The sequence below is a fragment of the Macrobrachium nipponense genome, chromosome 26, assembly GCF_015104395.2.
Source record: "Macrobrachium nipponense isolate FS-2020 chromosome 26, ASM1510439v2, whole genome shotgun sequence".
Lineage (NCBI taxonomy): Eukaryota > Metazoa > Arthropoda > Malacostraca > Decapoda > Palaemonidae > Macrobrachium > Macrobrachium nipponense.
Window position 1 is genome coordinate 75,144,647 of NC_087215.1, and position 12,458 is coordinate 75,157,104.

At 42.6% G+C, this 12,458-nt stretch overlaps 1 protein-coding gene across 4 annotated transcripts in view; it reads left to right on the forward strand.

The window, feature by feature from the left end:
• Positions 1 to 1,577: 1,577 nt before the first annotated feature.
• The window catches only part of LOC135200448 (copine-8-like), a 95,143-nt gene continuing 84,262 nt past the window's right edge, over positions 1,578 to 12,458 (forward strand). For 3 of the 4 annotated variants that reach the window (XM_064229093.1, XM_064229095.1, XM_064229096.1), the window contains exon 1: positions 1,578 to 1,716. The gene's annotated coding sequence lies outside the window, so the exon portion shown is untranslated. Of the gene's footprint in view, positions 1,717 to 1,736; positions 1,867 to 12,458 lie in introns of those variants that run through there. The other variant, XM_064229094.1, reaches the window with a different exon arrangement.

Here is a 12,458-nt window from a genome sequence, read left to right on the forward strand (position 1 = left end):
TCCGTCCTGGCAATTGTCGGTTTTTGGGCCCCGAATCAAAGGGAGGTCTCTTTGAACGTTACGCCATGTGTGGACGGGAACGGTATTACACGCGTAACAACAGAGGTTGCTGAACTTGTTAACACCGACTAAGAACAAGGCCGTCCATAGTAGAGTCCTTGTTTTGGTCAGTCAGTACGTATATGTCTACTATGGCTGATTGGAGAGAGGAAGAGGTCCTTCAATTTATTAGTTATTACGAATAACAGACTTTACTGTGGCCAGAAACTTCTTGGAATCTCATGTCAGCGAGTAATTCCCGACCACTGTATTCTACCCTTCTAGTATACAACCTTGATTGCCACCATCTTCTTTTATTTCGCTTCATCTTCGTTAAATAATATACAGAAATACGGCAAAAAAAAAGCAGCTACTTGCATGGTGGCCATCGTCGGTAAACAAACCCGGACAGAGACGGACTGATGATCGCAGTGGATTGAAATGAAGTTACGTGCTTAACGTGGTTACGGTTCGTCCTCAACATTTTGACACCTTGTAACCGTATATGAAACATACAAGGTTCGGCTCTCACGTGTGTACCCACCTTAACATTTACTTTTGTTGCATTTGTTTTGTATGACTTTTCCCTATTGTAATTTTGCTATAGTATTATCAACATTTTATTTGTACAAAATTTGTAATTATAGTTTGGCATTTGCTTTTGTATAAATTGAGTTAAAAATTTTATCATGTAAAATATTTGCATTTCATTATTTCTTTTAATATTTATTTATTTACTTTATTATTATTTTTTGCCTGGAATCTTTTTGAATTTTGTAGGTGGGTACAGTAGCATGTTGCTACACACCATTTGATGTATATCAATAAGCTTTTTACATTTGAATTATGATCCTATGCAGAACCGTAGTACCATTGAACATAGGCTGCATGAGATCGTAATAAGACTGTAAAGACAGCCACAATGAAGAATTAAGATGGCAAAAATCTTGCTTAGATTGATTTTACTTTGCATTTTTGTTACCCTTCGGAATAAGTGATGTTTAAAGAAAACGGAAAGCTGGTGACCCAATGTTATTCTTGGAAAAGAATATGTGAATGAACGTACTCCGACTCGTTCTTGAGGAGCGTTTGCACTGATTTATTTTAATGTAAAAAATCATTGTAATTTTTATTTCTGTTGTGTATTTTAGGAAAAAGTTATGATTACCTAGATATGAAACTAATAATAGTTACCGCAAATAAACACAAAAAAAGGAAAGTTTGTGTCGTGAAACAGGAATGCTCCGTTGGTAGTTGTGTTTAATTTATATATAGTTAAAACGCGTTTATGTTTAGAGTGAACCGATGACTGCTGTTGTATTATCGTATTTTACTCATTACAGTTATAAACCATTTACGTTTAAAGCAAGCCAAAGACTGCTGATGTATTATCGAATTTTATACATCACTGTTAAAACGCGTATATACGTTTAGAGCTGTTGATATTATCAAATTTTATACATCACGGTTAAAACGCGTTTACGTTTATAACAAACAGAAGACAGCTGTTTTATTATTGAGGTTGTCTTGCACCATCTAGTGCAAGTTTTATGTAATCAACATTAGTTCTCGGTACTACAGACAGTCATCGGTGTTAGCCTTCGGTAGTACAGACGTCATCCAGACTAGACGTTAGCTAGATCTTCCCCAAGTTAGACGTAGCAGCTTCAGAAAGAGGTAATTTAAAGTTAGTTCTTGCATGTGATATATGAGACGGAGTGATAAGATAACGCAGCAACCTGCAACTTGCCTTCAAGAAGGACCTGTTGCACACGCCCACTGGGTAAAACAGAGCCCACTCAGGCTATTCTTAAACATAAATAATACGTATGTTGGTTGATTTTCTATTTCTGTTTAAAACAAACGTACTTAGTAAACGTTTGGTTTGGCACGCCATGCCCACTAGTCTAGCATAGCCTATGCATTAAGCTACTACCCATGTAGGTAGGTACCTTACGTTGGATTAGTGAATGCTGTAGTATACTATTATAGCTACTAGTAGGTTAAAACTAGGATCGGAAATGTCTGAGTTTAATTAATTAGTTAGTTAGTAGTTACCTAATGTGAGGTAGCCTAAGTGTCACATGACCATTTTGGTACATACCATTAGTAAATGTAAAAATACCTACTAGCTTTATAGGAAAATGTTGGGTATTCCCAAGGCCAAAATGCAATAGGTATATTAGCTAGGTACTTAATATAGTTTAAAGGAAACAAAAACAAAAATATAAGGCTAATAATACTAGTACTTAAATTTTGTGACCTTTGGTATCTTGGGAAAGTGAGCACTTTCAGAGATGGGGAAACCCCACTCTTTCCTATACTACCTATTTTGCAGACCACTGTGAAATCTAGGTTTTTTTACAGGAAACCCCACTCTTTCCTACTGGGTACCTACTATTTTGGGAACCACTGTGAGAGCTAGGTTTTTTTAGGGGAAACCCCACTCTTCTTTCCTACTACCTACTGTTTTGGGAACCATTGTGAAATCTGGGTTTTTTGATTTGGTGAAATACAAAACTAGTAAATTTATAAGGATTGTAATCCCATTGACATTAAATTTTGTCATGCAGATTAACGTAGTTTAAAGGAATGTTTTCAAACTAGTATTATGCCCTAGGGCAGTGGTCTTCAAACTGTGGGCCTGGTGGGCCATGGACTGATTATTAGGTGGGCCACAGACCAAAAAAATGTAGAATTTAAAATTAAACAATATAGGGTAAACAACCGCATGGACTGGCCCAACAAACCAACGGTCACGGCATGCCCCCCTCCGAAAAAGTACTTATAACGTGTCCTGACACCGGAGATGGGCATCAGTCACGACTTGTTGTTGGTGAAACACGGAGCTAAAGACCTCTACTCTCCTTTCGAAGTAAGTACAGGGTCAGGCAAAATGATCTGACACATTTGTAGGTTAAATAAAAGGCAAATAAAGTTAAGAAACAAAAAAGTGTTTTTATTTTCAAAGAGTACATATAATGCCATTTTTTTCATATAATGCCATTTTTTTTCATATAATGCCATTTTTTTTCATATAATGCCATTTTGTTTTGTTTCTTTATAATGCCATTGTTTTTCGTTTTTTTTTTCAGTTGCTGCCATGAATTGGACTGGTGAGCATCGCGCTTTCATTGTGGAAACGTTTATCAAAACAAACGAATCTGTAACTGCAACACAAAGAGCGTTCCGTTTGCACTTCAATCTTGGTAGACATGATCCCGTACCAGCTCGAAAAACGATCTTGTTATGGGTTACCAACTTCAGAGCTACTCGATCTGCATTGAAACGAAATCCACCACCCGTCCGACCTCGCACCGCCAGAACTCCGCTGCCGCATTTTCTGGGTTTCCGGAGGTCGGCTGGTTGATTTTTCGTTTCAATACAGATCCATGGCTCTGAAGTTGGTAACCCATAACAAGATCGTGTTTCAAGCTGGTACAGGATCATGTCTACCAAGATTGAAGTGCAAACGAACGCTCTTTGTGTTGCAGTTACAGATTCGTTTGTTTTGATAAACGTTTCCACAATGAAAGCGCGATGCTCACCAGTCCAATGTCACAATGGCAGAAAACATGCAATGAAATAAAACAATGAAAAACAATGGCATTATAAAGAAACAAAATAAAATGGCATTATATGAAAAAAAATGGCATTATATGTACTTTTCGAAAATAAAAATACTTTTTTGTTTTTTTACTTTATTTGCCTTTTATTTAACCTACAAATGTGTCAGATCTTTTTTCCTGACCCTGTATTTTCTCCAAAGTTAGAAATTAAGGCCAAATTTAAAGCTTTAAACAGAGGGTAGTGAAAAGGGTGGCCAACGCAGTGCAAATCTCACCAAAACACTTTCAAAATTTTTACTTACTCTTAAATATTTTAGAAGATTGACGCCATCTCGATGTTTGCGTAGTCGCTTGTGTCAACAAACTTCCCATTTCTTGTGATAAATCCGCACACCACTTGTACCCATAGACGCTGGGGCACTTTCATCACAACAGTCGGAACACGGTCCCTAACCACGACGTTTTTAAGGAAACTACTGTTTTGGTGGAAAAAGACAATGAAGCGTGCACTAGATAATTATATATTTAGATAAATAGTCAAACATCAATATTTTACATATTTATGTTGATTAATTTGAAAATATTCGTTATTGAAAAAGTAACTCGATTCTGACTTAAATTTAAGTCATTATTTTTCGGAATTAGGATGTTCTTTTAAGTCCTGTATTATGACGTCACAGCATCTTGACTTTCGTACCTATTGTAAATGAATTGCTATACTCAACTTTCTTGCAGAACAGTTTACCAGTTATTCATGCAGATTGTTATCTGCTATTCATGTAATTGTTACAATCGTAATGCGCATATATATCTTTATTTACTTTTTGGATATATGAAGATGTTTTACTGCTGGATTACTGCCGTAGTGTAACGCAATCACTTTCACTCCCTGAGCCTCTGTCTGTTTTCGCACCATAAGAAATTAATGGGGCCGAATTTGCAATGACCAGAAAGTCGTTAAAAGAGGAAAGTTAGCATTGAGGGGCATATGTTTTGATTGAGAAAAATACAAATTTATACAATAACTAGCTTGTAAAAAATACATGATTACAAAAAACTTGATTGACAACTAAGTAGCATACCTACTATGGGTTTCAGAAACAGTGCAAGCACGTTTTTTGGCAATATTTCTGTAACGAACACTCGTATCAGAATGAGATTTTGCTATAGTGTATTACACCCAATGCCGTAATTTATAAGGGTATCGTGAATCACTAATCGTAAAGAATAAGACACTTGTCCTTGTACTAAGAGACAAAAATTCCATTATCCAGAAATGGATACGAACATGCGTTAAAAGCTCCTCCTACCCTCTCCCCCCCTCCACCGCCACCCCTGTCCTTCTTCCTTCCTTCACCTTCCCTTCTCTAATATAGACTTAAATCAATGAAAAGTGCTAGCAAATAAAAAAAAAAATAATAATAATCCACTAATCGTCATCTGCTCCGCGATGGTTTTCGGCAGCCAGATGTACGACAAGGTTAGAAACATTGGATTGTATCTACTTTAGAAATATCTGTAATTTTTTGGGGTATTTTGGTTGCAAAAAAGGGGTAATAGACATGAATTAAATAAACATTTTGAAATAACAAAGTAAAGTTAAACTAAATAATGAGTAAAGTAAACAATAAAGGGAATAAATCTTTGCACATCATAAACAGTGTCGTCTGCTGCTGCTTGTAACTGTGTTTGTGGAGCGAGTGCTTAGGAACCAGGAATAGCAACATGGTTCAAGTGCAATGTGGAGTGAATTAAGACCAAAATGTGTATAATTACAATCAAATAAGCACTGTGGAGTTTCAGTTTTGATGGCAGTAAGGATAAAACCACCGATTACAAGGTAAAAATGAATTCAGTTCAAATCATGACCCCGGGAATAACAAGTTTCATACTTTCACTAATATAGGTAACAAAATGTTGTTTTATTGTGCTAATTACAACTGCAATCTTGAGTAAGATCAATAAACGTTACATATATACGCTAACATTGTTCAAATGAGTGCTGGGAAGGCTGGGAAAGATGGCGGACAGTCCGTGATTAGACCGACCAGCCACACGACAGCTACCATATTGGATTTCAAAACTGCCTTGAAAACATATTTTACGAAGAGCGTCACGTGCTTATTTTAGTTCGTATTGGGCTTTCATATATCACAGTATGTTGACGAAACTTCAATCTTTTGAATATGCTTAGAGTTGTAATTGTATTCTTGTTTCACCAATTAAATATCGAGTGAATAAGACCCGGCCAGCGTGATGATGGTGGATCGCCCGTGATTGTTTACCTTGTGATTATAAAAATAAAAGTATAGGCTATTGTCTTTTATCCAGACCTATCTATAATAATAAATAAACAGTATATGTAAAAATATCGAAATATATTTTATTTTTCTTATTTTGCCCCCGTAATTGTTCACTAGTTAATTTTTAGATCATGAAAATGGTCATGAAAAGATTCTGAGCACATTTGTTTATTGCAGTTATGAAAATCTTTTTTTATACATTCAACTTCCCTGCCAGATATATACTTAGCTTTAGACTCCGTCGTCTCCGACAGAATTTCAAATTTCGCGGCACACGCTACAGGTAGGTCAGGTGATCTACCGCCCTGCCCTGGGTGGCAGGACTAGGAACCATCCCCATTTTCTAATCAGAATTCTTCTGTCGCCCGGACCATCAACATTGTTGTTGGTTCCTCTCGATTGGTTTTTCTTTTTTCACCGGCAATTGATCTTCTTGACCGACTTTTGGTGACGTATCTGGATTGTTGGATTGGCATACGCTTTTTGTGGACTGTTTTGTGGACTTGATTTTGGATTTTCTAAATATGTCTGACTCTGGTATGTTGTGAGACGTTGTGTGAATGTAGGCTGTAAGGTGAGGTTGCCGAAAGCTTCGGTAGACCCTCACACGGTATGCAAGAGGTGCAGGGAGTATGAATGTTCTTTTACTAATACTTGTAAGGAATGTGAGAACTTGAGTGAGAACGAATGGAAGAATCTAACTAATTATTTAAAAAAGTTAGAAAGAGAAAGAGTGAGGAAGGCTTCTCATAGAAGTTTAAGTAGTTCTAGATCTGAACTAATTCCAAGCTTGGGATCTTCCCCAAGGGTAAGTATTGCTACTTCTCCTTCTATTGCAGCCCCTTTCTCCTATGCAGAACCTGTAGATCCAGCGAAAGAACTTGCAGATCTAAAAGCAGCCTTCAAGTTGATGGAAAACAAAATGGCTGCCATACAAGGTTAAGGGGGGGGGGGACTAGTGAATTGTCAGTGGACAGTGATATGAGTGTCCCCAGTGTAGTGGAGGGGGCATCTGGTCGGCTCAGCAACGCTCCTAGGTCTAGACCTCTTCCAAGCTCACATGCCCACCCAGAGGAGAAGGAATGTCGAAAGCCGAAAGGAGGTTGTGGGAGAATCCCCACCGATCAGGTGTCCCTTCGGCGGTTTCTGTGACACCCCAGACTGCCAAGGACCGCTATTGTAAAAGCGTCCTACGTGAGTGTTTCTCGTCGTCGGGATCTTCATCACCGAGACGTGATTGGAGAGATTCCGATCGATCTCGGCCTCTCAAGAGGAGTTGGAGGGCGCCGACTATTGACTCGAGCCCTGAAAACTTCCCTGAGGAGTCTCCATCGGGAGTGAAGAAGGCAAGAAGAGCCATTCTTTCAGCCAGAGTGAGGAAGGAGGCAGGAGGTGGAGGGGGGGAGGCTATGGACTCCTCCCCTCCTCCTTTCCCCTCCTCCCGAAGAAGATAAAGAGGAGGCTACTAAGAGGTTCATGATGGCGATGCAGGAACAGATTCGTCGTTTTGTAAGGAGTCCTGTCAAAGGAGCCTCCTAGAAGAAAGACACTTCCCTTCCTATTAAAAGATCCTCCAGACGTATGGAGGATACTACTCCAGGATCGATACTCCTACTCGAGGTGAGGTTTCCGGTACGAACCTGGATGAAACAATCAGACGTCTGGCACCGGCCAGGAGTGAGGAGTCACCCAGGAGGCAGGAGCCAAGAGCCAGGAGTGAGGAGTCAACCAGGAGGCAGGAGCCAGAGACCAAGAGTGTGGAGGCATCCAGGCAAGAGGCAAGAGCCAGGAGGCAAGAGCCAGGAGGCAAGAGGCAGGAGGCAGGAGCCAAGAGGCAGGAGCCAGGAGCCAAGAGGCAGGAGTCAGGAGCCAGGAGTCCGGAGTCAGGAGGCAGGAGTCCGGAGTCAGGAGGCAGGAGTCAGGAGTCAGGAGGCAGGAGTCAGGAGCCAGGAGGCAGGAGTCAGGAGTCAGGAGGCAAGAGTCAAGAGCCAGGAGTCAAGAGTCGGGACTCGTTCCTGGAGGTTATGACTCTTCGCCAAATAGGAGCTCCTCTCCCAGAACATAGGAGGTCTTGGAAGGACTCTCCCTCCAAACGTGAACTTTCTCCTTCGTCTGATCGAGGGTTAGACGAGTTGTCTGACGACGTACCTCCTGCTAACGAGGGGACTTTCTAGTTACAAAGTCTTGGCCTCATTACTATTACAAGAGTTTGGAGATTCTCTTAGTCCTGCGGCTCCTCCTTCTCCTCGTTCGCTCTTTTCGAGCTCAGCTACGGCTAAATCGTCGGCCTTTTTGAAAATGAAGCCTGCGATATCAATGAAGAAGGCACTCCATTCTTTAGATTCTTGGATGGACAAGAAGAAGGAGTTAGGAAAGACGGTATTCTGCATGCCTCCTTCCAGATTGCACGGGAAGAGGGGTTTGGTATGGGACAGGAGAGACTATGGGTCTTTCTTTACCCGCCTCTGCAGATGCCGACTTTTCCAGTTTAGTGGAGGCCTCTAGACGTCACTCCTTAGGATCGGTCAGAGCGACGTGGAGCACTTCAGAGTTGAACCACTTTCTAAAGGGACTTTGTCCACTTTAGAGGTGTTCAATTTTCTGGATTGGTCACTCGGAGTTCTGGCCAACAAATCTAAGGATCCGGGAGTTCTTGAAGAACCCAGAAATTCTCCATAGCGTCCTGTCCTGCATGGACAAGGCAGTACAGGACGGTTCGGGTGAAGTGGCTTCCCTTTTTGGTGCTGGTCTCCTGAAAAAGAGATCAGTGTATGGTTCCCTTTTATCGAGGGGTTTCTTTCTCCGAGCCAGAGGACTGCCTTACTGTTCGCCCCTCTATCAGATCATCTGTTTCCTTCTCAGTTAGTGAAGGATATATCTCGCTCGCTAACTGAGAAGGCGACACAAGACTTACTTACGCAAACGTCCAAGAAAGGACGACCGGTAGTGTCGTCGGTTAAGAAGGAATCTCGTCCTACTCAGCAGCCCTTTCGTGGAGGTGCAGCGGCTCGTCCCCCTGCCAGAAAGAAGAGCTCTGAAAAGAGAGGAAGGTCTTCATTTAGGCCCTTCAAGAAATCGAAGTGACTTGTTGCTCCTCCAAGCACCAGTGGGCGCCAGACTCCTGAACTTTGCAGGAGTATGGGCACAAAGGGGAGCCGACCTTTGGTCAGTGTCGGTCCTGAAGAAGGGATATGTAATCCCCTTCGACGACAGCCCTCCCCTAACATCTACGCCTCGGGAACTGTCAGCGAGGTACAGAGACCCGTTAATGCGAAAGACTCTCCTCCAAATGGTAGAGCAAATGTGGGAAAAAGAGGCCATCGAACTTGTGCAGGATCCACACTCCCCGGGATTTTACAATCGCCTTTTTCTAGTACCAAAGGCATCGGGGGGGTGGAGGCCAGTTACTGGACGTAAGCGCTCTGAATTGCTTCGTACAGAAAAAGAAGTTTCGTATGGAAACGTCTGCCTCTGTAATGTCGGCGCTTCGCCCAGGAGATTGGATGGTCTCTCTGGACCTGCAAGACGCCTATTTCCACGTTCCCATTCACCATTTGTCAAAGAAATATCTTCGCTTTGTGATAGGAGACAAGATCTTTCAGTTCAGGGCTCTGTGCTTCGGACTGTCTACAGCCCCACAAGTATTCACCAACCTGATGGCGAATGTAGCAAGATGGCTTCACCTAGAGGGGATAAAACATCTCCCTTTACTTGGACGACTGGCTGATCAGGGCCAAGTCGAAGAGTCAGTGCTTGGAGGACTTAGAAGTAACAAGGAACATGATAGATTCGCTAGGGTTGCTCGTCAACCTCGAGAAGTCACAACTGATCCCCAGCCAGAACTTGTCTATCTGGGGATTCAGATGGATCTCGGGGTTTTTCGAGTATATCCTTCGCGAGAAAGAATCGCTCGAGGTTTGTCGAGAATCTCGAGCTTCTTAGAAAGAAAGAACAGCTCAGCGAGGGATTACCTGAGCCTTTTAGGGACCCTGTCCTCATTGGAAAAGTTCTTCTCGCTAGGGAGACTTCACCTCCGCCCTCTTCAGTTTTTCCTCAAAGAGGTGTTGGAGTTGGAAGACGGGTCAACTCTCGGACGTCTTCCAACTTCCACAAGAAGTAAAAGATCATATGAAGTGGTGGATCCCTCAGCTTCAAAAGAACGAAGGCGTATCGCTTGCCCTGCAGAACCCAGACCAAGTGTTGTTTACCGACGCTTCGGAGTCGGGATGGGAGCGACGCTGGGAGCAAGGGAGGTGTCAGGCACCTGGACAAAGGAAACAGGTGTCCTGGCACATCAATTGCAAGGAACTTGTGGCCATACACCTAGCCTTAAAGTTCTTTGAACAGATAGTCAGAGACGGGGTGATACAGATAAACTCAGACAACACCACGGCTCTGGCTTACATACGCAAGCAAGGAGGCACGCACTCTTTTCTCCCTCTATCAGTTGACAAGACACCTGTTAACCTGGACGGAAGAAAGAAGAGGCATAACTCTCCTCACAAGTTTGTTCAAGGGATCAAGAATGTGAGAGCGGACAGACTGAGCAGGAGAAACCAGGTCCTTCCCACAGAATGGACTCTTCACGAAGAAGTGTGTCGAAGTCTTTGGTCCCTGTGGGGGAGACCTCACATAGACCTGTTTGCGACGTTTCTCTCCAAAAGAATAGAGGCCTTTTGCTCTCTAGTAGAAGATCCGAGAGCCTTCGCAATAGACGCGTTTCTCATGGATTGGTCGGGTGTGGACGCTTACGCCTTCCCCGTTCAAAATCCTGGGGGAAGTGCTCAGGAAGTTCGTAGCTTCGAAGAGCACGAAGTTGATACTCATAGCCCCATTTTGGCCAGCCCAGGAATGGTTCACGGAGGTACTGGAGTGGATAGTGGACTTCCCCAGATCGCTTCCAAAAAAAAACAAAAGACACGATCTACTCAGACAACCCCACTTCGAGAGGTTTCATCAACCTCCCAGGTCTCGCTCTGACTGCCTTTCGACTATCGAAAGACTTGTCAGAGCGAGAGGCTTTTCTCGCAAGGCTGCGGGCTCTATCGCTAGAGCCCGCAGAGCTTCGACGAGAAGAGTATACCAGTCGAAGTGGAAGTCTTTAGGAGGTGGTGTAAGGGTCAGAAGCTGTCCTCCTCCAGTACCTCTATAGTGAATATTGCCAATTTCCTCCTCTTTCTGAGAGAGGAATCACACCTATCTGTCTCGACAATAAAAGGATACCGAAGCATGCTGTCTTCAGTTTTCAGGAATAGAGGCCTGGACATTGCTAACGACAAAGATCTACACGATCTGATTAGATCTTTTGAGACTTCGAAAGCAGCTACTCCTAGAACACCTAGTTGGAATCTAGACGTGGTCCTGAAATTCCTTTCATCGGATAAATTCGAACCTTTACATCAGGCGTCCTTCCGCGACGTCACTAGGAAATGCTTGTTCCTGGTGGCTCTCGCTACAGCCAAGAGGACGAGCGAATTACACGCTCTGGATTCCACGTGGGGTTCAAAGGAGATGCTGCCATCTGTTCTTTCCAGACAATGTTTCTGGCAAAGAACGAAAACCCATCAAAACCTTGGCCCAGAAGTTTTGAGGTAAAAGGCCTATCTAACCTGGTAGGCAGAGAGATAGAGAGATTCTCTCTGTCCAGTGATGAAGCTCTTAAATACTATTTAGGGCGGAAGAGACAGATGGGAGCTTGTCAACAAGGTCTTTGGTGTGCAGTGAAGAACCCCAAACGACTCATGTCCAAGAACGCCTTGGCTTTCTTTGTGAGAAGCGTTATTACGGACGCTCACAAGAAACTGCTCGGAGGAATCCTTCGGTCTTCTAAAGGTCAAGACGCATGAAGTAAGAGCAGTAGCAACGTCTTTGGCGTTCCAAAAGAATATGTCTCTGAAGAATATCATTGAGACTACATATTGGAGGTGCAATTCAGTGTTTGCATCTCATTATCTGAAGGACGTGAGAGTGACCTATGAGAAGTGCTTCTCGCTAGGTCCTTTCCTTTTGTATCAGCAGATACAGTACTGGGTCTTGGAGCAAAGACTGATCCTTAATTTTGTGTTTTTATCGTACATAAACCCTCTTGTCAGAATATGTGCTTGGTTTTCTAGTAGCAAGCTCACTACTGTCGCACGGGAGCAGAGTGTCATGCTGGTAGGGGATCAAGGGTATGTATGACTAGTAGGGGAGTACAAAATTTTTTTTTTTTTATATTTTGTAATGAAAGTGTAATTATGTTTCGAGTTTTTGGTTGTTTGTAAGGAGTTCGGGGATAAACTCCTTACAATTTCTTAGAACTAACATGGATGTTAGGAATCAGGTGATCGGGATCGGTTTTGTGCTCCTTGAACAAGGTGTATTGTCATGTTAGTGAATAGCACCCAATGACAAAGGCCTTTAGGCTCTGCCGAGTAAGTGGATAAGACCCCATTGGCAGACCCACAAGAAACTCTTAGCCATAGATCATTATCTCGCTGAGGCTCTTGAGGCTAAGCAGACTCCAAGGCAGTATGCGCGAAGTCTTCAGCCTAATAAGGTAGGAACC